General features: G+C 36.5%; 1 protein-coding gene and 1 long non-coding RNA gene across 5 annotated transcripts in view; one reads left to right on the top strand and one right to left on the bottom strand.

The window, feature by feature from the left end:
- The window catches only part of CBLB (Cbl proto-oncogene B), a 137300-nt gene that overhangs the window by 89219 nt on the left and 20210 nt on the right, over positions 1 to 27871 (bottom strand). The gene's annotated exons all lie outside the window — the stretch shown is intronic.
- LOC308188022 lies at positions 701 to 27871 on the top strand. The gene is made up of 2 exons (XR_013945105.1): positions 701 to 827; positions 10902 to 27871. It is a non-coding gene; the product is annotated as an uncharacterized lncRNA (long non-coding RNA).

Genomic DNA, 27871 nt, shown 5'->3' with positions numbered 1-27871 from the left:
GAGCAAAACCAAAAGCTCACCACTCATCTTACTCCTCTTCCTTCACCAGACATGAACGAAAGTTTACAAGCCCCTCTTTCTGATTTTTTCATCCCTGAACAGGAATGAAATCATCATCAGGAACAGAATCATTTTGGAAGGTCGTAAAGGGTTATCATACACCACACAGAAGAAGCCAGTTTTATTCAATTTTATTTTAATAAGCATAAATTTCACCTCCAGAGCTGATAATTAGTTAGCAAAGCATTTTGTTTGCAACAGGAGATGGAGCACTTAGAGATGCATATTTTGTACATCCTCATTCTTGTAATATAAAAAGTAAAGTACTATTGTACACGATTTGTACAAGACGACCTTTTAAGTTCCATCCAACCCTAAAAAGATGAGTCTTGTTTAGCTGCTTTAAAAACATGTAACAATTATTTGTAAATTACAGTATTCTTAAGAAAGCAGCAAGGATGAGTGGAGGAGTGGGGGAGGAAGAGTAGAAGAGTAAAGAAAAAAAAAATCACAACCACCACCAGTGCAGACATTTTTCCACTGCAAATCAGCTTCCTGTTGACTTCTCATAGCTGACATTTTAGTTCGAAAATTCTTTACCTTACAGAAATTGCTTCACATGCTCTTTTGTTTTTTTTCTTAATACGAGGTTACCACTTAAAATACTGAATCACTTCTTTTGTCATCATTCCAAGGCTAAGTTTGTTAAAATATAAAATGAAAATCTGAGCCTTAGCATCTATTTCTTACTTAGAGGGCACACAAGTATTTCTGTTAAAAGTAAACCAAGATACTGGACAACTGTACAGAAAACCAAGGAAGTAAAGGTAGGTAAACATCTCTTTTTTTCTACCTATAGACATAAGTATATACCACTGAACTTTGACCAACAGCATTTGCAATTTTCTAAATTATTGGCTAAAATTAAAACTTACTGAGGTTGGTCTTAAAAATGAGTGTTTTTTTAAGTGAAAAAACATTAATCTATCAATCTAATTCTGACCTGACTTTTCAAATAAAGAATCAAAAGGTTAACAGTTACTATTTTTCTACAGTCTAATTTTGCTACACTCAAGATAATTTAAGTAGCTTAACTTATTAACAAAACGGATAGTAAAAACACCTTAAAAAGGTGAAATAAGATCTGTGGATTTCAGAGCACATTTACAAGATTCAGTATATGAGGTTATCTAAAAGTCATGTAAGTTAACATCTTGGGGGAAAAAAAAATACCCTCAGAAACATTCATGTTCAGAGAGGCTGAAGTCTACCAGGGCTATGGTGATTTTATTCAGTGTATCAGGCAAGACACAAGGGACGTAGGCACCAAAGAACTCTACAGAGAGCCACCAAAGTAGCATCTGCTTTCCTCTTCTTCACGTCATGGCCTTTTCAAAAACCTGATGGAGTAAAGTCTACTGGTTTGTCTTTCACACAAACTCTTGCTTCAACATATTTCAGGAATTGGAGGTATGACAGAACAATATGAACAATCAATAAAAAGAGACTTTGCCAAGATGAGATGCAGGAAATAATTTCCTTCCTGTGTCTTGATGAAATTCTCTCATCAGCCTTACAGACTTACAGTCCAAGGCCCTTCGTTCTTAAAATCCTGAAATGCAAAACAGCAGTTTCCCTTCTCTTTTGTAGAACAGTGAAAGGAATCTGTTAGTTCTTAATCATCCTGCAATGCAACACCTGAAAATGTCAAATCTTGAGGAGTCCAAGAAAACACTTCTGAAAGATGGGGATGACCACAGAAGAAGGAAATGCTGTTGGCTAGAGGAAAATTCTCATATGTTTACAAATCGCCTGTATCTGTTTAAAACTCGTACTCATTATAGCCTTCATTTCAGGAGGCATAAGACAAATACATTTTCAAACAAGTAGGAAGTAACAACATTACAATACAGAACAATTACTCCCACGATAAAAGAGCTTTCAAAAAAGGAATTCAAAGGAAGGATATAGAGAGAATTGCCGTGCTGAAGATAACCACATTGCTACCTGCAAAAGATGGAATTTCCCCCAAAAGCCAAGCTACCTCCAAAACAACCTGAGAAAGAAAAATATGGGGGAGTGGGGGTGAGGATTTGGAGCAGGAGCTAATGCAAATTATTGTTGCCCTGTGCACTGTTGATTTGCAAAAAACATCTCTCTTAACACAGCTGATCTTTCGCTCTCACATTCAAAGCATGCCTGATGCTCACAAAGACTGAGAAGGGGCCGTAGAAACCCAAATGAAGCATTTAGTTAGTAATACATATGAGCTTTCTGAACTGTTAAGATACTAAATGATCAAGTTCCAACACTGGAAGTATGCACACATCACTCAAGTAACTTAGATTCTTCCCCACTTATTTGCTTAAACCTCTTCAAATTCTTTAATAAGCTGAACCTGTTCTTCATAGCTTCACTTGTCAATTTAGATAAAATTTTAACTTCTGATTTCAGGTTATTTAAAATGTGTTTTATGTATTTTCACTTGCCCATTCTACTTATGTTGTAGGTATGTATATTATAGAATGCAATCTGTTTAGCATCCACATCGTTTTCTTTAAATTTAACATTACTAAACTAAAGCCTGAAATGGGCAGAGAGCCCAAGCATGGCTTTGTGGCTTGGCTTGAGTTCATATAGAAAGTAGTAAAGAAAACCCACCTACCCAAGGACCATCACCAAAAGAAGTTTTGAAGCTTTTCTGCCCTACGCATTTATGTTCTCTACAGATGCTGAAAAAATAAGGCCAAGACCCCGTTCCCTCCTCTCCAACATGGACTGCCATGAAACAGAGATGGGAATGACAGACCACAAGATACCCACGCTACTATGTTCTGCCTTCTACTGTGGCATTAGAGAAAAATTACAAGTCTATTGTATCAGTGCACAGTCGCTCCTGAGCAAGGGAGGTACTAACTGCATTTGCCAACACACAGCCTGATCATTTCTCATTCAATTTTAATTGCCACACAACATATATAAAAAAAAATAAATAAAAGTTCAATCAAAATATTATACAGCTCCCCTTCAGCAAGACAATAATCCTGCCACTTTGCTGAAGTGCAAAGTAGCACAATCAGAGCCAGATAATTAAAATCCCCATAAGTTACATAGTGATTTTTCGCCACCCTGCTGTGCAGCTTGACAGTCACTAAGTGAGGAGAAAGAGAAAAGAAGGGAAATTATTTGTGTGACAAATTAAAGGCTGTATTTTGCAACCAAGAAGTAGATAATGATGGAATTAGTTTATAGAACCCTCACCCACCAGCATGAGTTGGGATTACACAATCTGACAGAAAGGGCTTGGCAAACAGATAAGGCACTAATATACACCAGGAAGGGCATAGGGAGAAGTTACACATAAGGTAGAACAGTTTATCAGTTTAATTAAATTGTTTTTGTTCAAACTGTTTTCTAAGAAGATAATCTCCATCTCTGTGTCAATATTTTGATTTTTTTTGTTTTGTGTATTTTTTTTTTTTAACATTTTCCATTATTTTATCAGTTGCTAACAATACAGCTGTACAGTTTGGAGAGTAAAATTGCTTTAAATCTTCCCTTTCTCTATGTGGCTCTGCTGTATTAATTGGTTATCTTTCTTAGCAGTTCAAATCCCTGCCCTAAGGTTATTTCTTCGTTCCAGTGCAGTGACCAAGAAGTCAATGACTACACTGTCACAAATGTCCACAGCTTCAGTCACATAATAACAAAACCTCTGAACACAAGAAGGAACATCCCTCAGTTTTGCTTTTAAAATACTGATTAGTTACCACTGCAAAACAGTAGACAGCACGCAATCAGAAAGGGTACATTATATATCATGTAAACAAATATAAGCACATGCAAAGCATATAACTATTTATTTTAATAGCTCTTCAGAGCCCTGAGAATAGCTCACTTGAAAAAACATTTGGGACATTCAGCCATACCCCAAGTTTAGGGTGCCTATGAAAAGTCTTACAGCAATGAATTTGCACAGAAGTTGAATATCATTAGATAAAACTTTATAATATATACTATTGACTATAACATACATTATTGACCTAGTATTGCCTACATATTATAGTAAATATAGCATTAAAAGTGACCTTCCAAAGTAGGCCACAGCTGTTTCACATCCAGATATAACCGTTCTCACACAGAACTTCTAAGCCTTATTGATTTGTGCCTAAACAATTTCCAAACATGTTTTTCCTTTTGTGTACTATTTAAGTGCAAATACATATTTACAAATACATAATAATTTGTCCTAATGAATTTTTAGAAATATTAAGCGCATATGAAATCCTAGCAACATACGATCTCTAAAAATGTAATTCTTATTGCAAGGAAAGACTTAATGATTAAAAATACTTCAACATTTCCAGGTATTTTTGTATGCAAAAGACTCCACACTGAAGGTCTTTGCTCCCATTTTACCCTAAATAGATGAGAACTTAAATTTGAAAGACTGTACAGAATATATAATTCCACAGTCTACATCTAATTAAATCTGTGAAATAATTAGTCCCAGTTAGGTTAATTAACTCAATTCTGTGACTCAAGTAAAGCTATCAAAGGACGATGCTACTGCTTAAACAAAGACTGAAGCTGCTGTAGCAATACAAGCCAAATAGTAGCAACTACTGGAATGATACTCTTTTTGCAGAGATGTAACATCAGCTCCTGGCTGGTGCAAGTCTATGAACATAGTAGGAGGTTGGAGCAGCAAGTAGATCAGAGAAGAGAAACAGAGTTAACGAAGTCAGTCATGATTGAGGTACGCTCACCATTGAAAAGGATAACTTCTTTCTACTTTATAGCAATATTTCCTTGACATGGCAGAACTTCCTTGTCTGCGTTTGCGTGTATTCTGCTGTTTTGCAAAAACAAAACAGACTTATTGATGAACCACACAAAAAACATTTATACACACATTTATAAATCCTACCACAAGCAGAGTATTTATTTTCAGCTAGATCACTAAACTTTTTCAGTTATAATTAGAGAGCTTCCAATACGTGTTAAGTGCTTATTTTGAGACTTTTCTGTTTATCCAAAATTTGACTGAAAAAAATAAATGAAGGAAGCTTATGTTAAGAAGGAAGATTCTCAGGACAAGGAGGCTTCTAAGAATACTTCATAAAGTTTGTGCATGTTTTTTCCTTCCAAATGATATATACAAGCATGAGACTGAAGGAAGACAGATCAACTTAAAAACTGACCTTCATCTGTACAACCATGTTCATAGCTTCCTGAAGCAATGTTCTGAGTATCAGAAATTTCACCATCCATTGTTACAGGTTTTTAAATGCTCTGCATTTGCCAGTTTTGAGGCATTAAAGATGAAGAAAAAAATTAGTCACAATACTATCATCATTCAACATTTTTTATTATGCATTAACTGTAGTTAATTGATTTAGTGTTTTCCACATCATAGTGCTGAGTCTACTCCTTTTTAAATTAAGTCAAGACAGTAAAAACTTCAGGCTAATGGTGAGAGTTAGCAATAATAATAATCTATCTATGGAAAAAAGAGGAAATCCTGTTGCCTCAATACTTAGCAAGAGATCAGTGAAAACCACCAACACTGAAAGCATAAAATAATTAGATAATTGCACTGAAAATTACTGTAGGATGGTTAAAATTTAATGAATACATAAACATTCAAGAAAAAATGACAAACATTAAAGTGATAATAAAGTATCAATTACAGCAAAACTCTTAAGCTAGTCAAACCTTTTCTGATAGTTTCTACCAGCTATTTATTTCCTTTGTAACTGTACACCTCAAATGCAACTTACTGATCAACACTGGTTACCGTGTTCAGTTTAGCCCTAAAACGAGCAGGAATTCAACTCACCAAGGCCTTTCCTCGCTATGCAGAGAATATATTACCTAGTTCATACATATTTATTTCCTCAGAATGTGTAATACTTGCATGTCCCCATATGTTCTTTGCCTTACGTTAGGCATTGGAAGGAAGGACACTGTGAAGGAGGCAACTTTCTGGATCTATGACAAAACATGAGCTCTGTATGCACAGAGCACTGTTCTTGAAGATTACATCCAAAAGACATCTGTTCAGGTTTGCTTTTAAAAGGGGTTGAATTTACATATCCTGCAGGTCATCATCATGGATACTTTGGTACTACTCATATACTTTTACACTGCAAGAAGTCACCAAAAATCTGCCATCTTTGCTGTAAAATCATGTAAATCAGGCATTTAGCCTGGAGATAAGAGTAGAGAACTTTCCATTACATGAAGCATGGTACATATCTTCATTCAATCTGAAGTGAGAATGTTATGGGGCAATCAGTACTGTGAGTTGGTCAGAGAAATGTTAAAGCAGCAACTTTTGCCATGACGTGGAAAGTCTGACAAATCCAAAACTATTTTTGTAACTGCTAGCTTATTTCACAATATGTTAAGATCATTATGACATCTCTTGGGTACTTCGCACACTCTAATAGATGTCATTTTCTTTCCCACAAGTAACTTGCCTTTTTTTTTCCTCCCTTTCATGATTATATAGTTTCAAAGGTCACAGTGGTAGTCAACCAGTCTGTTCCTGGGAACCCCTCAGAAATGTTACCAAATGGTGTGTTCATTCATTAGTTTACTTGCTGCATTCAAAGAAATCTCAATGCATTCAGATTACTTTATTTTCCTAAAATTATCAAATCTATTATTTATGCTAGCAGTAGAAAGCATTTTCCTCCCTGGAACAAATCCAAGATCTGTGATTTTTTTCCGTATTTCTGTTGTGTTTTACATCTTCATACTTTGAGATGGAGCTTAGTTTTCACTCCAAATTATATCTTTAGACATAAAGATGTCAGCTTTGTCTCATTTTTTGCTACAATTAAATTTAAGAAATAATAAAAATATAAAAAGATTTTAACTCTTGTTTTAAAAAGATATATTAGTAACTCAAAATTTCAGCTTTATAATATACTAGTTAATATTTTTTTCTGCAAGTCAATGGGGAAGGCAAAGGCTATCCTAATAAACAGGGATAATCTTTTATTGTTATCATGATTAGTACTACGTAGCCAGTTTCAGAATTAATCTGGTAGAAGAACGAAAGGCAGGTTGTTTGTTTTTTTTTGTACAGGACTGTCTTTTTTTCTTTTTAAAGCTACTCTCCAGTTTACAGTACTTGACCAGATTAATATTTCTGTTATTCCCAATAGGAAATATTTTCTCTCTCTTTATAACTATTTTCAACTATTATTAATTTTTACTTTCTATAGAAGCATAAACTTTTTTTTTTTTGTGTGTGGCCAGTAAGCTGATACAGAAGATTTCTTTGCCTAGCAAATTAAAAGCCAGCTCATACAAAAATAGAACCTCCTACACAAACATGCTTTAAATACATTTCTTAGAAGATAGCCAGTAAGCTATCACAGAAAAGTTAAGATACATGTGAGAAGCTTCACTTCTGTGAAAGACTTAAAACATTCTCTCTGCATGTACTGCATTTGTTTGTAACATCAGAAAAAAAAGCTTTTCTCCTCCATACTTGGCACAGCATTTTATATTAATTTCCCAGACTGATCATCCTCTTTGACTCTAAAAAGAATGGAATACTTCAAGATAAAGCCCGTAACACCAGTAGAAATTATCTGTAACAATTGTCCATGACCACATAAACATAGTGAGCAGTATCAAACAACCATAAAAATTTAACTCTTTAGGGAGTTTAAGTAGTAGAAGTAAAATCAACATTGGAGGACAGTCAGACAGAAAATGCTGCCTGAAACCGGAGGGACTTAAGGGAAGACACTCATCAGTAGTCAGCAGCACCAGCAACAGCAAGAAAGATGTAAGTTGCAAATACCGAAAATGCCATTAGCACGCAGACTTCAGGAAAAACAGTTATTATAAAATCAATATTACATCCTCCCACCGTCAACTAGTATAGGTAAAGATCCAGCCTTGTGTTCAGGCAACACAACAGCAATTGAATTTCACAACATGTTGTACAATTCCTTATGTTTCAGATGACCGTAGTAAAGAACAGCATCTATTAGCAGCTGGAGCAACTGTTTGTCTTGTTTCTTTATCTGGTACTCCCATGGAATCTCCAGAAAGAAAGGCACTGATATTGAAGCTTTCTGCCAATTGGGAAGGCCATTCATGAGACAAAGCTATTCTGGAGACCATGTTAGAGCTCTATAACCACTTCCCCTATTTCAAATCCAAGAAGAATATTAAATATGCTCCTAAAAGCACCTGCCCAGTTCTTTTTAGAATATGACACCACACCACTTGTTAGGGACTTTGATTTTGAATAAGTTTTCATATTGATTGAGGTCTTTTTCCCATTCTAACATGCCTGAATTAGAAATGAAAAATGCACCCTAAATTAAAGTGGGGCTCAAAAAAAGATACCATTTCTCAGCCACATTTAAAGTTGTTAAACTGAAACTAAGACCAATGAAGGCATATTTTCTACAAAACATGGAGGCTGTTATGAACTGTGGAGCTTTACAAGGTCTAGCATTCTTGCGAGGATTCTTGCTCACTTAGAACACAAAACAGATTGCCTCTGAAAATGAAGGGGCAGTCATGATGGTGTTGGTGACTACCAAACTCCTGATGAACTGACACGGATATTGGAACCCAGACAACAAAATTAATGGCCACTTACCTTCAGTAGGGAAATGGAAAGAGTCACACTATCAGAGATCCTCAAATGAATGCTCTGAGTATAAATCATTATTGTGAAGTGTTCAAATACTACAATGACCTGTTTTACAGATGCTATTGCAGAAATTAATAATTTAATACTCAGTAATGGATAAGGCCGACAGGTCAAAAAAGAGGTCTGAGGTTATCCAGTGCGTAAGTAAATAAACAAACTGAATAATTCTGAATTTATTAGGAAATATCAGGGTTATGGCAAATACTACGTAATGGTAACATAAAATGCTGAATACAATGATGGAAACAAAAACTGTATCATAATGCATATATACAAAAGAGGTCTTGAGGCATCATACCATTTGGAGTCCCAGAATAAAAATAACTGTCCCTTTTCCTGAAAAAAATGGGACATATTTACTGTCTCTTACATCAAATTAAGAAGGCCAATAAGGAAGCAATTCTTGTTTTTCCTTACTTTCAAATACTTATCTCAACTTCAATGGTTCTAAGACTTTAAAATTTACATTATATCGGCACAGTCTGTGACCTGAAAAGTAACAGCAGACTACAGGGTGATATATATGGAAATGAACTGAAATGAAATAGAAAAATATTTCAAGTATGCTATAGTTAGACTGCAATCAACCAAAAGATAAAAATATAGCAAAAAAAAAGATAAAATACACTAAATAGGTAAGAAATTAGTGCCTTTGTCTTGAATCTCAACTCAATGTTTTCAACTTAGGACTACCGCTTTCCTTAAAATTGAGTCAAGAGGTTGAGTAAATAATGATCTCTCTCTCCTGCAGACATACAAGCAATAACCAAGTATTACTATAATCTTAAAAAAGGCCTGACAAGCCAGTCAGAGTTCCAAATTGAAACTTCATCTCATCCCTTTACTGCTTCTGTTTTGTGGGCGTTACTCATATTCCACAAATGACATGTTAATTTCAGGTTATAAACAATTCTAATTTTTAATTGAATGATAATTTTGCTTGAATCAAAAATAATATATTTGCAGAAACTGAAAGTAGCTGTATTTCTATACTTTAACATCTTTGTCAAAAGATTTGCATTTAGACAACATTCTAGTCTACAAATCTAAATAAAAAATAAATGCTTTAAAAGATTTCACTCGCTGAAAAGACAGCTCAGCAACAGAGTAGCATAGGAGTGCCCGCAAAGAAGCCTAGCACACAAGAAGCACTATATTTAGTAGCCAACTCCAAAGAAGAGTTTTCTTTTAGCTTCCCTAAAACTAAAAACACTTTGGGAAATATCTGAGACTACGGGACAGTTGGACTAGATGGTCTTTGGAGGTCCCTTCCAATTGAACTATTCTATTCTACCTTTAAGTCTACTTCTGCTCCTACGTCACCATAGGTTTTACTTTATTAGCCTGTTTTAGTAAAAGACATTTCCTAGGTTGGCTACTACCAGTCACTAGTACAATCATTAGCAGTAAATTTAATGGAACGTGAATGTATCTACTTATCCTTGTTTTTATTTTCTGCAGAAGCTATTATTTCTGTTAATGTAGCAAAGAGAGGCCCCAATCAAAATTGAGGCCTTTGTTTGTTAGACTCTTTACAAACTGCAACAGGAAACCCTAAAGACTTCCAACCAAGGATGAAGAACAAGTGAAAACAGAAGCAAGACACCAGACCAGTGTTGCATAGCAAGTCAGTAGACAGTTAAAGATTTCAGTCTCATTCCAGGACTGTAATTATATAGCGATGCTTCCTCCTTAGAATACAAGAAATTGTTAAAACAACTGAAGGCTATGAAAAAAACAAAAAACGTCAGTAGAAATTATTAAACTTGTACTCTCATATTCATAATACAGAAAAAAAAATAGTACAGGAGGACAGACTTTCAAAGGACAGAAAAACCCTAGTCTCCTATAAAGTTTACCTTTAATACAAATGAAAAGTAATGACACTTTTCATTTCAGCTGCCTTAAAGTTGAGCTTTTGAGATACTTCTCAGCCTCTACTTCCTCATCCCTATTCTCCTCTTTTCTTTCTTTCTCATCCTTGCCACTGCCCTCCCAATTAAATTCCAGCAAACATTACAGCAGTAAGCTTCCACTGGTTTCTAATCACAACATTCAAAATCCAAACATCCTACCATATTTCTGTTAACTTATTGTTGCATGACTTTTATAGAGCTTATGTTATTTTTGAAACATTATTTATGCAAACATCCTTGCAATACAAAATAATTAGTTGAAAAGCTTGATTTCCTTTTGTCTGTTTCTACAGCAACAACAACTGAATGAATTAGCATTTCTTTAGAGTGGTGGCACAACATAACGATTTTGGAAAACAAACAAAGTTAGCTGAAGAACTGTTCAATTTCTGTTTACCTCCTGGTATAGTGAGGACTAGGACATAAAACTCACAAACGTGTTGTGTTTTTTTTCCACCCACCTTCGTGGCATGAATAAGCAAGTAATCGTGGAAATAATGAGACGCCCATAATTAAAGCATTGTCATGGGCCTACAAAAACACTCTGCCACAGACTTCCTCTGTAACTGGAAGCAACTCGTCTCCTGCCACAGTTTCTCATCTATGCAGCAAAACTACTTCTTGCCTTTCCTATCTTCAAAAATGGCAATGAAGATGACCCGGGGGAACTACAGGCCAGTCAGCTTCACCTCAATCCCTGAGAAAGGGATGGAGCAACTAATCCTGGGAGCCATTTCCCTGCAATGAAGAACAAGCAGCTCGTATCAAGAGCAGTCACCATGGATTCACTAAGGGCAAGTCATGCCTGACCAACGTGACAACCTCCTGTGATGAGAGGATCAGCCTAGTAGAAGAAAGGAAATAAGTGGATGTCAGCTACCTGGACTTCAGTAAGATTTTGATATCGTCTCCCATAAGACCCTCATAGACAAGCTGTTGATGAATGGGCAATGGGCTGGATGAGCAGACAGTAAGGTGAATCCAAAAGTGGCTGAATAGTCAGACCCAGAGGTTGGTGATCAGTGGCACAAAGGTCAGTAACTAGCAATGTACACCAGGGGTCAATACTGGTCCAGTCCTGATCATCATCATCATCATCATCATCCCCCCACTGCAAGGCTGCTGCTGACACAAAACTGGGAAGAGTGGCTGGTATGCCAGAGAGTTGTGCTGCCAGCCACAGGGACCTCAACAGGTTGGTGGAGTGGGCTGACAGAGATCTCATGGAGTTCAACAAGGAGAAGTACACATCCTTAATTTTACAAGCAAAATAGAAGCAGTCTTTCAGAGGCAACAGACTGTACTTCTAAAGGCTCACCTTTGTATTTTAACTCAAAACTCTTGCTGAATTAGGGACCTAATTTCTCTACCAACATTTCAAATTCAGTAATTCCTTATGTGTACACTGTATTCAAGTCACAGCCTTCTCCTGGCATCAAGCTGTTAAAATGAATTCATAGCAAGAGCATGCCCACAGCCACAATTATCTGTTAAACTACACATTTCTCCAAGAATTCAAATTTTTATCTATTTTTGAACATCAAATTGTTTCAGAATGCTAGCTACAGAAAAACTCACTTACTCAAAGAGAAACAATATGCACAAATCAAATGACAAAAGAAAAATCTATTTAGTTAGGGATGTTCTGTTGGCCCGAAAATTAAAAAGGGAAGAATTGTCCACAGAAGAAATATATGAACAAAAATTCACTCGTTTTATTTTTTATTTTTCTTTTTAAATGTTCTATTGCAGTTCTCTGGCCAGGGATCCACTTTGCTTTGCTACAGGTATTAAAAAAAATATTTATACACTTTAATTTAGTTGGCAACTACCTGAGTGTAGGCAAAGTAGCCTTAAGAGATCTTGAAGCAATCTAGGAGATACTTCTCTTCTAATGTGAAGCCCTTCAGGGCATGTACATCTAAAGTACTAACATGTGTCAAAAGTATGGTGAACATATATACTGCCATACGTAAAGACACGAAAAAGATCCTCTGGCTTCCTTTGGCTTACATATTCAAAAATACAGAAGTGCTTTTTGTATACAGTTTAGTCTTTCCTCGTTAAATTAAGTACATTATTTTTCTAGTATTTCCGTTGTTAGTAGTAGGCAGCTGGTGAGAAGAACTCTGAAGGGTATAACTGAAGTGTGAAAGGCAAAAAAACTATTTAGTATAACAGAATACAACTCTACCTAGCTTGCATGACCCTTGAAGTAATTTTTTAATTTAAGGTGGATAATATGCCAAGTTATTCTTCAGACTGGATAGAATCAGATTATGTTTTGTGTAGTACTCATCGTATCTCTTAACTAGCGACTCTCCTCTTCACCTCTTTCTCCAGCAAAGCTAAACTATTTTATTTGAAAGCTTCAAATAAATATCCTTATGCCAGAAAAAGAATGTTACTAACTCTTTATCAGCTTTGAAAAACAAGCTGTAGCACTGATGAGGGTAAAGAACAAAGACTGGGTATTTTGTCTTTCCCATATGCAGTCAACACTACTCAAATCAGGGTGAGGGCCGGAGGGACAGCAACACAAGTCTTCTTTCTCTACTGCTTTTGTATATAGCACGTATGGTACATATAGTGTATATATATATCTACATAAATGATGTGTAACTCAGTCAATTAGTTATTTGTATGTCTGAAGCCTAGAACAATATGCAAGTCAGGCAAGGACACGAAGATCCCAACTGGATCATGCTCAGGATATAGCCATAGAGTTCCAACATTTCCTTATAGGAAAAAAAAAAAAACAAGTCAGACAGATAGCTGCTCTAAAAGTGAAAGTAGTGGAAGGTTGAACTTTCATACCTTATAAAGATTTATAATGTAGTATGGCAGGGGAAAAAAAAATCACCTAAAAGTCTTACAGATGTCTTTTACCAACTTAAGCTTAACATCTCTTCATAAGGAGCTAGAAACCTACAAAAATTCTCAATGTGCAACACTTCTGTAATGCAACAGCACCCTGAATACCTTGCTATATACTGCAGACCATTGATTTTTGTCTTGCTTTTCTGGAAAAGGAAGTTCTAACTGTGGAAGGGCTCCTGCTTAGCACATACTCAGCAAGAGCTCAATAAGAGGCTGTTCCTGTCAAGGCAAGATTTAATCAACAGTATTTGAAATGTTCTAACTGCTGTGCTAGCAGAATTCATCCAAACATCTCACAGGGAGGAAGCAGACCATGACAAATATTTCTTTTTACTGGCACTATACATAGAGATGAACAGCTGTTACAGGGAAGTACAAACCTGCCTACTATTTTAGGCAGAAGCAGAAGGACAGTCATTCTTTGAGCTGTGCTACCTCTCTGATGGCAGAAGTTGTTGAACTGACTTGCTCTGTGCTGATGTTTGGCATAACTTCGACATCTACAAAGCAGACTTTCCAGTTTCATGAAAGCTGGCCTTCTCTCTAGGTTGGAGGGCAGAATTGTTATAGATTCTATAAACCTTTCATAGATGGAACATTAATGGCAAACCATTTGCTATACAAGTGTAGTAAACATTGGAAACGCAACGTATTTGAATTTAATATAACCACATATGGAGATGATGGTGTGGAGGACGTTACAATGACAAAACACTGTGTCTGCCTCCTTGAAGCACAGTCCCCCTGGAGCTGTGGGAGTTGAGGTCAAACCAGCCCTTCAGTGGCAGCATTCCTGGTCCCACAGACTCTTGCTGCAGAGAAAGAGGGGACAACACTGACGGGTAGAGATTACCCTTTGCTGTTTTAAATTACCTTGTGTTTTAATACATGGATTCCCTCGCAGCCTGCTTACAGGTCAGATCTGCTTACTAAAACCTATGCAGAAAGCCATTTTGCAGGGCTGCACTACAGGCAATTACTATTACTCATAGCTCAGACTGCAAGCAAATGCATTGAAAGAGCTACTGATTTGAAAAAGCAAAGTGTTCTGGGAGGTGCAGCAACAATAAAACCCTCTGCTTACTGAACCACATGAAAATTTCAAGAAAGAGACAGCTGTATTAGGGGATGCACTAAAAGTTTCAGTGTCATTCAGACATACTAATATACTGAAATATCCACATTAAAAAAGCATGAAAACTAGAACTGCATGCTGTTACTAAAGGACTTCATCACAGGGCCTTAAGAATTACTTCACCCCACAGAACAGCTTGCTTTGAATAGCGCAGAAGTAACACAAAGTAAAATAAATAAAAAATATACCTATAATACCATGACAAGAAGGAGCATGGATGCCTATATTTTTAAAGATTAGAATTCAAAAATGAATTTAATAGCAGCTACAAATTGGGAGTCGTGATTCAAAACTTTTATGTTATGGAAACAAAACTAAAGAAACAAAGCATTCAACTTTGAGATGTAAACCATCAATCTGCAAATGCTAATGTTTTGTGTTTGTTTGTTTGTTTTTTTAAATAGAAAATTTAAACTAAGATACTTTATTCTTATATAGACTCAGAAAGACTTCACACATATTGACTCCAAACAACTTTTAAGGCAGTCTGGAAACACTATATTCATTTTTACAACACCCCAAAACAGATATCTGAAGAGAAATTTGATTTGAAATTACACATTCTCCTTTGGAAAAGGCCTAGTTCTCTCCACACACATGTATTTGTCTAAAGAGAAATTTCTCCATTTGCTTTAAAATTCTAAATGTGGCAAAATGAATTTGACACAGACAACTATACATGTGCACACACATACAGAACCTTCCCCATGCACATCCCCACCACAAGCAGGCACGTAAATCAAGCGTGTGCATAGAGACCTCTAGCTAGACACACATCTGGCCCCTGCCAATGTTGAAACAGCAGAAGTGTACACTTTTATTATTATCTATAAATGTTGGCCAGAAATCAAAAATACCTTGTAGCAGATACTAAAAGAAAGTTGTTAGAGGACTACAACCCTGAAGAGTTACAATGCTTGCAATATTAAAAAGGATCACAAAGTAAGACGTACTAGAAGTATCTCAGAAGTTTACATCCACGTGTGCTCACCTAAATTTAAAGCCTCGTTTTCAGTATTTTACTGACAAATACACTTTTTTACTGACAAACTTGCACATATAAATCACATGGATGAGGTTACGTTGTCACTATTCGTAATCTAGTGGGCTGCAACTGTCTTACCTCAGCAGGCATAAAGAGTGCAGCTCAGGTAACTGCTCCTCACTTACTACCCTCCTTGCTGAAGGTTCATGTACTTCCCTTCAGAGTAGAATGGGAGAAACTAAACTTCTGGGACTAAAGATGGCAACACAGGACTGGTCAGAAAAATGAGCACCTTTTGAGTTATTTCAAGTAAAAGCACACATACACTCCAGCCTTGTTTATTAAAGGCTTTTCAATAAAATATGCGTGTCTTACATTGGAATACATCCTGAGTTTTAAAATGTCACTCTCTCCCTGTATTATAGTTACAGTCTAGCAAAAGTATATTATGATCTTCCAAGCGTAACTAAATCCTACAACTTAAAAATCTGTGTGGCTGATGAGTTTTGGAGTACAGCCATACATTGGCCCATATTTATTTTCAGTGTAGGCTTCAGGACAATATTATTATGGTCAGAGCTCTATCACCTTCAGACATGCCCTTCCCTGAAATGCCATCGGATTTCTTCAAACTTTCCATAACTCTGCCTTTTCTTACATAATCCAAACTTGATTAAATGTGCTTTCTTCTGAAACACATCTAGACCATGGGTTGCTTCCACGATTATTCCCTTCTGAAATTATATGTGAGAAAGCCATATATCAAAGTTCTTGTTCTGCACTGTATTTTGAAAACTACAGGCTGATTTCAGACTAAGCAAGCCCAATAGCCTGTGCCTACTGCACAACTGAAAATGAGAAAATTAAATGACTGGTTTTTAACTATTTATATCGTTTTCTGGTAAAGCACCCTACTTTAGGCTTCTACCTACAATTGTTTATTTTGCAGCTCAACTGCATACACTTCTCTATATAAAACACGTATAAAAATTAAGTACAAACATCAAGTCCCTTTGCATGATGCCAGCAGCCTTCTCCTCTCCAAAATGTAATTGTTAGCTTAACAACACATACAGCTTAAAGACTACAATAAAAGTCATGCTGCCTGAGCCACTTGCCCATCACCAGCGAACATTTTCTCAGCGTGTCTACTCCCACACTAGTTTCCTCTCTTCCATCACCACTTATCTCTCCTAAGTCACATCACCCAAACTAAACGTTGCTGGGAGATTTTCCCTCCAGCCTTCCGAACCTGAGGCCTAAACTTCTCTGTATGGCTAGGTGAGCTTGAACCAGTCGGTGTTTTTCAGAGCTACTATCACCCAGCTGGTGTCTATTAAACACATGCAGTGGATCATCATTAGTCAGTGAAGGCAACATCACATCTTCTCCCACCCCCAAACTCCTCACAGGAAAAAAAAGATGGGGTTTGGGGGGAGGAAGGGACAGGAAATCTCTGTTATCAATAGACTACATCCTGTTAACTTCACTCACATGAGTCTACAAGATTACATGCTCAGTAAATGTTAAACTGAAACCAGAGCCTATAAAAATCTTCTATTTGATGACCAGCTGTTGCAACATTAAGATAGATAATATTTGAGGAGAGTTATTTATACACAGCTATGACTGCTCCTTGTAATCATCAAATTAAAGGTAGGAGACAGACCTTTCCTCCAAAGTCAGGAGGAAAATAATTAATTCTTATTTACGTAAGTTTTAACATTATAGCCTGTCCACTGGAAAGGCAAGTCTGACATGATGCAGAATTGAAGAATTGACTCTCTAACACCAACAGCAATTACAGAAAGAGAATATATTTTCATTTAAAAAGAGGTAACTGAATAACAACTCAAAAAGGGATAAACACAAATGAAGATTCCCATGATATTGAATTCACAAGCTGTGAATCAGAGTTTAAAAATTCATTTTCACGTATCCCCAGTTTTGACCAAAGCCCTATCTCTTCAGGAACCGCAGTACTTCTGGGGAGACCTCTCCATTGAAAATGGAGATGTGAGGCACTGCAGTTCCCTATGCTCAGGCAGGCACAGCAACAAAAACTGACATAGGGAGAACCATTTCTAATCTTAGGACACGATCATTTTTGAGAACAGCACTTCCTTACTCAGTAAGGCTGAAGATAAAACTCAATGTGACTTTTGGAAATAAAAAAAAATGGAGCATATAAAAAAAGTTAAGCTTGTTAAACTTCATATTAAAGTTTACCTTCACCCTTCACAGCCATTTCAATACTTGGGTGTAAGAACAGTGGTATGAATATAGGTGTAATCACAAATGAGTCATTGCTGCCTACTGTTCTATTTGGCACTTTTTTCATATGCTGTCACAAAACATTGTTCACATGGGTATCCTACCCCTACTGTATACAATTAACAATTAACTAAATATACAATTAAGTGCTCTACTTCCAGTTTATGTAATAGACATGAAACTTATTCTGTCTTCATCCAGTCAAAAAACAAATGATTAAGACTGATTATTAAGTCAACTTTTTCTCAGTCTGTTCAAGAAACAAAACTTTTTGTGGAAATTTAGCTATGTCCTACGGTTCTACTGTTATTCACTATATCCAGTATGTGTCTGCAGGATGGCCAGGCAACATCTAAAGAGTTTTTAAGCCAGCTTGGTGACCACCCACATGAAAAAGAAACCTGTCCTAGTAACTGTACATCTAATGCATCTGATGTGCTAGCTCCTCCAGGGAAGATTTAGAAAATTTGCCTTTCATCCTTTGTCTTGGTCTTACAGTAAATCCCTAGATCAGAAACAGGTTCAATAGTCGTATGTTCTTACGTATCTACCCTTTTCTAAACAAAATATGTAAGCAACAACATCTTTAGCATGATACAGTAGTACATTAACTATAGCCAGAGACTGAAGATCTGGAGACTGTTCCTGGTGCTGCAAGGAACTAGCTATACAATCCTAAAAAAATTACTTTCACACCTCTTCGTATTTCAATTTCCACAATCCCTAGATGAAGAAAAAAATGTTTTTTTAAATGAAATACTATCTAAACGCTAGGAATATGATCAAAATTCTGTTTCTATTTATTTCACATACAACACTAACAGGTGGGCACTTGTGCAATGTATATCAGCCACTGGGGGTGAGGGAGAGAGAAATGAAATGCTTCAAAATCCTTGTCTACAAGTTGACCCTACTGGATGTTCACATATATCAGCTTTCAGAAATACAACACAACAATTATTTTAGAATACTATTTAAAAAACAAGTGTGCACATGCATTTATCTTTCATCAAGACAGGGACATTACAACATATAATTATGATGTGCATAAAATATTTCTAGTTCTACATATAAAGTCATTATTAAAATGATCATGCAAAGTTTAAACAGGTAACTTCAACAAAAGAACATCCTAAAAAAGCTTTGCCTAGTCAAATTTTTATATTTAGAGCAGGTGCATTTCTAACATTGTGGCAAGAAATATAAACCAACAACAGCAGAATGCAGGCAGAATGCAGCTCTCTGCTACTAAAATATTAGCTAGGATCATTTCCCCACAGCCTTCAATTCAAAACTGTCTAGCATGGAAAAAAAAAAAAAAAAAGCTAAAGCTCAACTTCTTACATCCTCAATATTACTTCTCCGTCAATATTATAGATACAGCAGAACATTGCTAATTCAAATAGACTGGAGTAACACCACTTTTCAAAGGACAAAAAGTTTGTGCTGCCAAATTCAGAGCTATATACCCTTCAGACATATTACTGAGGCCTCCTTTCCCTGAAAAGGAATGCATTTCATCCTGCAAACCAGAAGAGACACCAACTTCTACAAGCATGCACTAACAACAAGCGCTCTGGCAGGAATACTGGTGAGAGCGGCAGAGGCAGCAGTTTGGACTGGCAGAATCCCGCTGTTCAGAAGGCTTCTGGACAAACATTGTCCAGCACTTCCCTTAAAATTTGTGGTGTGAGACAGAGGAAACAAAACCAAAGCACTTCAATTATGCCACTTCATTTAGGTTAAAAAAGAACACATGACAAAATTAGACCTTTACTGGTGGGTAAACTAGATTTGAATAGACATTCAGCTGTCTAATAAATCTTACTTAGTTATTCCCTGTGAAGAACTCTCAAGCCCTATAACTGGCTATGACTCGACAGTAGTGGATAAACTTAGTTCCTTCTCTGATGTACCCACAAATTCCAGATTAAATAGATACCATAAACCAGATTGAATCAAATTGAATTACACACATGATGTTGAAACACTCCTTAGAAGCAGCTATTGACTGTGGCTCTTGATTTTTCAGTAACAAAACACTGAGGTCACACACAGCAAAGGAAAATTAAGACATGCCAAGTCACACAAACCTCAATTTGTGTGTTCTCCCTGTGAATTCTGTTAATAAATACAGCAAGCTATACTAAATGACTGAGCCTCTATCCTTAAAAAATAGATTCACAGAGAAGGAAATCTTGAAAAGTTACTTTTATACAAACTAAACACATCATCAAGGGCTACTAAATGTTTTACCTTGTAACTGAAAACAGAATTATGACATTCACTTTGTTTACTGTTTTTGCCAAAACAGTCACAAGCCACAAAGTTTTCAGATGCATGCGTGGGTCAGTCAGACCTTTACATATTTTCCCCCTCCTTCACTCTACCCCTGCAAGCCTCTATGCTCTGATCCTCTCTATCTGTAACTAACACTGCTCAAAATTGTTATTCACAAGTGTAAAATAATAAACCTAAAATAACTCTGACTGCACCAAATTCAGCCCACTTAATTAAGGAGGGATGAAGTAAACTGGTCTTTTTAAGCACTCATCTCAATAGTGTTGTTTTGTCCTGCACTTTACAAACAGAATCTCAAATACATTTGAAGCTTTAATATCTTACTAGTATTTGGTTAACATCAGAACAGTAAGAAAAAGGTTTTGCTCATTAAGTTGGAAAGCACAAATTTAGGCTTCATCACATACTTATTCTCTAGTGATTCATTTGCAGATTTCTCTGAACAAATTATAGTAGACAGGGCAGAAATTGAACAGAGAAGCAAAGGAAAACTCCCAGAGCAATCAAGTACGTAAGTTAAAAAGCTGAAGTGTGGTTGTTTAAATCTCTGTGAACATAAAACTCTAACTGCCCTTTGTAACAGCACTTTGAAGAGGTAAGATACTATTCAAAGAAAGCTGCCACTCCAATATTAATGACATCAAAAAGAATAAAATAAGCTTTCTATGAAGGTTTGGTGAACACTTGCTGGACTAGCAAAATAGAAATGTATTGTAATTATTCAACGATGAAGGAGTATATATTCAAATACATGTGCTCATATGAACAGTCTTTGACAGGGCAGCATTAGTACTACCTATTCCTCCCCGTTGTAAAGTAAAGGGCATATAAAGTCTCAACTGCCAGTGTAAAACTGCTCTAATACTGCAGTCACAGAAAGGTTTCTGCTGACTATATTATATTTCCTCCCCAAGTGGCCATGCATTCACCCTAAATTCATGGGGGAATCTAGCCCTGTGGAAGAAGAAACCCTGGGGACGTTTTAGCAATACTGTAGTGGGAAACGAAGGCTAATCATGAAAATGAGGCAGAACTCTTACAACGGAAGCTCCAAGGCATGTAGGACTTGCACAGAAATGAAAAAAGTAGTAAAACAGATATATGTCCAATCCAAGGCTACTTGAATAACTTTTTGTTATCAGGATGGTCACGTATTCTACCATCCAGCTAGTTACACTGCAATGGAGCATGCTGTTAATAAATAATTTCTGAAATATTAAATCCAGGAAATGTATGGTCTTCATGAACAACGCCGGAATGATGCACAAAACCGGTATGTTATCAAATGCAGTTTGCTGAGCAGAACCACATTATGTGAAATTTAAACATGTGTCAAGCTCTCAGAATCACTTCGAACACAGATTTTCATATGCATTCATCACTGTTCTGGTATCATTAGACAGTATTTTAAGGAATAACTGCATAGAAGAAATTCTGATTTTGTTTGAGGTTACTCCAAGTTGCTTCCATTATAGCTGTGGAACATTCAAAGTGCACATGTACCTATTACCAAGTGCATCAGACATAGCAGTTTAGCCAGACATCAACACAGCTGTATGTTAAAAAGATAGAAGCACTTAGAGATAGGAATACAGTAAAACAATCAAGTTTCACAGATGGAGAAAATTAGGAGATGGACTACCTGAGTCTTCCAAAACTGCATGACATTTATGATCGTCATCCTGTAAAGCTGTTTACTGCAGAACACACAGTATTTACTGACCACCCATGCATATTTATTACACTCTAAATTAGAGCTTCACACAAGATTTAATGCCTTAGTGATGTCCAGACTACATTACAGCCACATCATTTGGGCTAGCTCAGGGTACAGTGGTTCATCTAATCTGAGGGGCAGTCAGATTGCGTACCCAAAACACTGAAGTGTCCTCTGCTGACTACACTGAAGTCCAGGCCACCACCTAGATCATCTCCCTGCCCCACTACACCCACCTCAACACCCCCTAAAAGAAAAAAAAAAAATGAAGCTCAAGGGATTCAACTACAATTCACTTCAGGATTTGATGTCTCCAGCTCACAAACAACGGTTGAGCTTTCGGAACATTTAGGCTCCTTGTTCTCCACAGGCAAAGTTCCAGGTTCCAGAAGGTTCTCTGAAGTCTGAGGAGATTTTTCAGTTAGGTGGTTGGTGGGAGCGTGTAAACAGGGGGGTTCTGAGCAGAAATGGGAAATTTCACCAGGCTTTGATAAATCTCATGCTGTAGCTGATTCTTTGCAATCAGTACTGATATTTATCAGTAGTCCTTGAGTGAGACACAAAAATGAAATAAAAAGTCAGCAATTTGTATATTTACTGTTATTATGGAAATTATCTGATATATTGCATATTTAGCTCCTCTCAGGAGGTTCAAGCAAGCCATGAGTAGGATTCACTTCATATAAAATATGAATCAGAAGGATAATCTACCGCTGTTGAAAACTGGGACCACCTACTGGATGTCATAACACAACCACTAGAGCCGCACAACAGACCTATTTTTACAGAAATGCCCTCTTCATGCACCTTTCATATCAGGGATGTACAGAGGAGCCATTTCCAGGGGTGTCAGTTCTGAATTCAGATTTTAAAACATGGGAGAACCTTGATTTGCTTATCTTCATTCTGCAGCCTTGTCTAGTTGGCCTGCTGCTGCTCAAACACAGACCTAGATACAAAACCATTTGCTGTTCAGATGGAAGTTTTTAGGTGGCATTCAAGCAAAGAGGGCTGAAACCGTATCTGTTTAAGAGAAAATGTCTGTTCAGCAACTATAATCACTGAAACGTAATTCCTGTACTTACAGAAAATAGTGTTTTGGTAGTAACACGTAGTTTTTGAAACTTCAGTAGTAAGCTACTGTTAAAGCACATAAGCTATGTTAGAAGCCTGGTGATTTCAAAATCCAGTCTCAACTCTGCTCCTACACAGCCACCCACATACTACAGAATCAGCCCGCCCTGCTGCACGTGTTAAAGACAACAGCTTCTGGAAAGACGGGCTACAACTTGGGGGAACACGGTTTAAAGAATAAAAGGAAACCTGCCACAGATTTGCCCCATTTCTCAGTATTAAAGATTAATTTGACATGTAACGGAGATACCATGACAAAAAGTACCTCAATCTGCCAACAGAAAGTCAATGAAACTAGAAATTCCTTATACTCAAAAGGTAATTGTAAGAAAAACATCAGGAAACAGTCACAGTGATGAGTCAATTCCAATTACTAACATGAGCTCACCATTAACGAAGAAATATTTGCTTTTTCATTCACATGGCTTATTTCAACAACCTCAAAGTGAGTAAACAACAATAATCTTTTACATTACCTTTTGTTCTTCAGTTATCTTTGCAAAATACTTGGAAAAGCAGACCACGTGTTAACAGAAATCTTTGCATAGTGATGTTGCTAAACTCAACTCAATCTATAGGGGACATTTAGAGAATTAGAATACAGAATGAAAACCAAGCACTTTGACACCTTCTTTTACTACACTTCCTACAAATACTCAAAATTAGGGGCATCTTCACTAGCATCAGTTCATGATAATGCACTGATTCAGAGCGTGCACAGTAAGAGGAGGCTACCATAACACCATCCTTCTAGAGATCTTCCAACCAAGCCGTGAACAGATGAATTTAGTTCAGCTTCTGTTCACCTGACAAAAATTCACACTTGAAAACTGTGAGGGCTGAAACTGCATGTACAGTATCAACACAGAGCCAACTTTCATATGCAGGCTAAAACAAAGCTCTTAAAATAGGGAATTATTCTGGAAATGCTGACACATCTTTAACACTGTGAGTGGGCGCCAATATAATACACACATTGTGTACACATATGTTGCTGTCTTCCTGGGAAGCTTAACTGAAAGCCCACATGGTTGATGTGGGACAGCAGGAATGCCTCTTTGAAAGCACTCATCCTGCTTATTCATAGTATCTCAAATGAATCCCAAGGCATATGGTACAATTATGGCGTTTCACAACACAGTGCTTATGATGGTTAACAATCCTTTTTGAACCAAAACTACCCTTGATGCTTCAATAAAAAACACCTTGTTGACAGAACTTAGGCACAATCTTAAGCATTTAAACAAAAACAAATCAAGTACCAGAATTTTCCAGGTCATCAACACGATTTCATAAATTGAATTGCTTTCATTAAAAAAAAAAAATTGAAAAAGGCTTATTTTAGTTGCCCTTCCCCCCCACCTCCAAAGCACACACCCACTCTATAGGGTCAGACTCCCAGAAGAATAACGAAACAATAGATGGACCATCTGCTGCTACATAAAACAAACTGACAATCCAAGAACAGAGTATAAAGGAGCCGTATTAAAGTCCGCAGTACCTTTCCATGTTCTTTCGTGGAAGATTCACACTTAGCTAAGTTTAAAAACAAAAACAAACAAAGCACCAGACAGAAAGGCTGCAGGGGCTTCCAGGCAAAAATGCAAAGGTTAAAGGACAACAAAACACGTCTTTTGAGATTTTTTTTTTTTTAAACTATTGTCAACTCCAACCAATACAAGGTTCCAGTGATAAATATTCTCCTTCATGAATTATCATGCAAATCACTGGTGTTCCACAAGGATACAGAAGAATATTACAGGTACCTTAAATAACAACTCCACAGATATCCACAACTTGAACAGCACCTTCACAGCTGTCAGTTGATTTCCCTTTAAGACTGACTTGCCTCCACCAGTTTATTTATGCAGATCAAGTTTAAGGCAGTTCCAGCTCCCTAATAGGCTTAAAACAAGTGTGAACAAATAATTGCCTAAGGTAAAGACTGTCTTGGAAAGACTTGCTGTGGAGCAGAGGACTACCTGAAAAAGAAATGCAACTAGAGGAATAGCACATTTACACTTTTTTTTTTCCCCTGTCAGCTATCCATAAATTCAGCCTCAAACTTCTGTAACAGATAAGATTCTTCTCTTCCATTACATTGGAATGATTTAGATGCTAGATAACTTTCACCACGTTATAACAGATGCTAGGAGGTGGGTGTTTTCTTTTTGTTGCCTTGTTTATGTTGAGTAAACATAAACAAATTTATTTGCCCAGTATATTAAGCATTCATTTCTTCCCTACCTTTCCAGTAGCTGGGTGGGTTGGGCTTATAAATTTCGAGAAATTGTTGACATCACAATTCCTTTCAGTCATCTGCTCTAGTAACACAGCGCATTCCCAGAAACCAAAGATTTAATAAAGGACTGATTTTTATAACAAATATCCATCAGTCTGACCTCTGACTACAGCCCATATAAAAAATACTTTAATATTCTAACAACCAATGTTTATGTTGCCCATTACGGTTTAGCATTAGTAATGCTAAATTACCATAAACCAAACAAGAATCTGAAAAACTCTTAACCCTTTCAGAATAACATTTTGTATGGATGTTTCCACCAAGCCACGGAAAAACTGCTATTTGGTGTCCAAATGAGTCTCTTCCTGGCATCGAGCTTCACTACAGATTATTTCAAAGTGCCTGCCCAAAACTGAGATCCTCATCCTCACGGAACAGCTTGCTCCCTCTTTATTCCCCCACAAAGAAAAACGAATAATGAGACAAAACAAACTACTCATTCTCAGTGACACTTAAGATTATTTAATAAGGCAAAGTTCCTTCTAGACAATCATTACCAGCCTGTCAGACAGATATGCGTGTAGTTAATGAAACCACATATGCATAGGCTGGAGGACAGCTGTGTACCAACTGGGTCACCAGTGATCTATACTACTGCACACCTCCCAGATGAGCATTGTCTTTCTGCATTACTGTGCTCTGTAAGCGATTAGAGCCCCATTCCTCATAGGGCATTAATTATGGGGATTAACAGTAAAAGGAAGCACATGAACAGGATGTTTCTTTTTTTTTTTTTTTTTTTTTGCTTTGAATCTTTGTGGATTTGCTCCAGTCATGAATTATGAAGTAAAAAGGATATGCAGAGTTCTGAACAAAAATAATGTAATTCTAGTCTTCCAGTCTGTTATTCCAAACAAATTGATTTAAAAAATGAGTACAGGGGGAGAGGATTTCACCCTGCTGACATGACTTCCTCAGCTAGCCAAAAAAAATGGCAATATATATGCCACATTATTTTCTGTATTTTTCCCAACTGCAGCACAGAACACGTATCATTTAGTTGTAGAAACAGCAAAGCATTGGCCACTGGGAAGGAGCTGTCAGTATGACGCAGTTACGGATTAAAAATTCGCATGAAGTTAGAACAGACACGAGCCTTTATTGGCACTCCTGTCATCCACCATTATGTTGTTACTACTATAGCCAGAAGGCACAGAACCCTAAACACTACTCTTATTCTAGTAAAACCTGCAAGTGCTGCACTCTGAATTAAATGTCATAATACTTAACCGACATAAGTGACCTATGATGACCAACATAAGCAGTAAAAAAGAAATACCTAGAAAGAGAACTAGAATAGAACCCTAACTAGAAATAAAACATAGGTGTACAGAGTCTCTGCTCTAATGAAAATATCAATACAGTCTGTTAGTTATGATCCACTCTGCCATGCCATTATCAGGATGACCAACAATATAATATACTTTTCACATTTTAGTGTTTTATAGCTGAAAGTTAGGACGACATTTCATCACAGAAATATTAGTCTTCTACAATATTTTCAATACAAATACTTGGCAATATAAGAAAAGATTAAAAAAATAATTTACAGGCTGGAAATCTCCTTTATCACTAGTATATTAGGGGAGCAGATGTTAACAGTGATTGTCATCATTCTTTTAATAACAAACCTAACGGCTGGAACACAAACTCAAGGTTTGTGACAGCAACCTCTACTTCAGAACTTTAACAATGGACTACATTTGAGCTACATCAAAAATATCTTCATATTATTTGTTGCTCTGTATCTTCATTAAACATGCATTTAACTCTCTATAACAGTTTTCATGCAACTTACACAGCTCTACTCTAACTGCACTGATAGAAGACCTAGGTATCATATTTGCTGAACTCACAAATTTAAGTTTACAGAAACTGTTCATTTTTCTTTTGTCAATACCAAGCTTTCTCAAAACAAACAAACAAAAAAAAGAATAATGAGCACAGAGTTTGATATTAAATTCTAAATAAAGTAATTTAGTAAATATAATAATTTAATCTTAAAAAGTTACATAATGACTAGTTCTCTGTAGCTCTATAAACTGTTCAAAACATTGACATGCAAAAATCTAAAGGTGTTTCTTTTCATCTTCACAGACTCTCCCACTAGATAGTAGTAGTTAAAAGTCTGCTCTTGGGCATACAGCTGTAAGCCTTCAGCAATTAATGACTGTTTAAAACAAAAAAAAACTTTAAATATTCTTCTTACGAATGTTCCTAGGTAAGGGACATTTTATTACTGACCCTGCCTTTCATACTTCCCGTGACAGCCATTCATGACTTAGAATCAACTCTGAGATGAGTTCACAGAATATTCTCTTGGCTAAGGACCATTTTCCATTGGAACAGTTTGAAAACAGATGCTAATGTTTGTTTGCCTTGCATTAATACCCTTTAGCTTATAACAACAGAGGCACATTTTTTATCATGCAGTCCTTCTTAAACAATATAGTATTGCCCAAAATGTCACATAACTAACAAATGAAAAATAGAGGTAAGAATATTACTGATATACAGGTTAAAAAATAATAA

The sequence above is a fragment of the Anser brachyrhynchus genome, assembly GCF_964034855.1.
Source record: "Anser brachyrhynchus genome assembly, chromosome: 1".
Lineage (NCBI taxonomy): Eukaryota > Metazoa > Chordata > Aves > Anseriformes > Anatidae > Anser > Anser brachyrhynchus.
The sequence above is the reverse complement of the archived record's forward strand: the minus strand, read 5'-3'. Positions and strand labels throughout refer to the sequence as shown.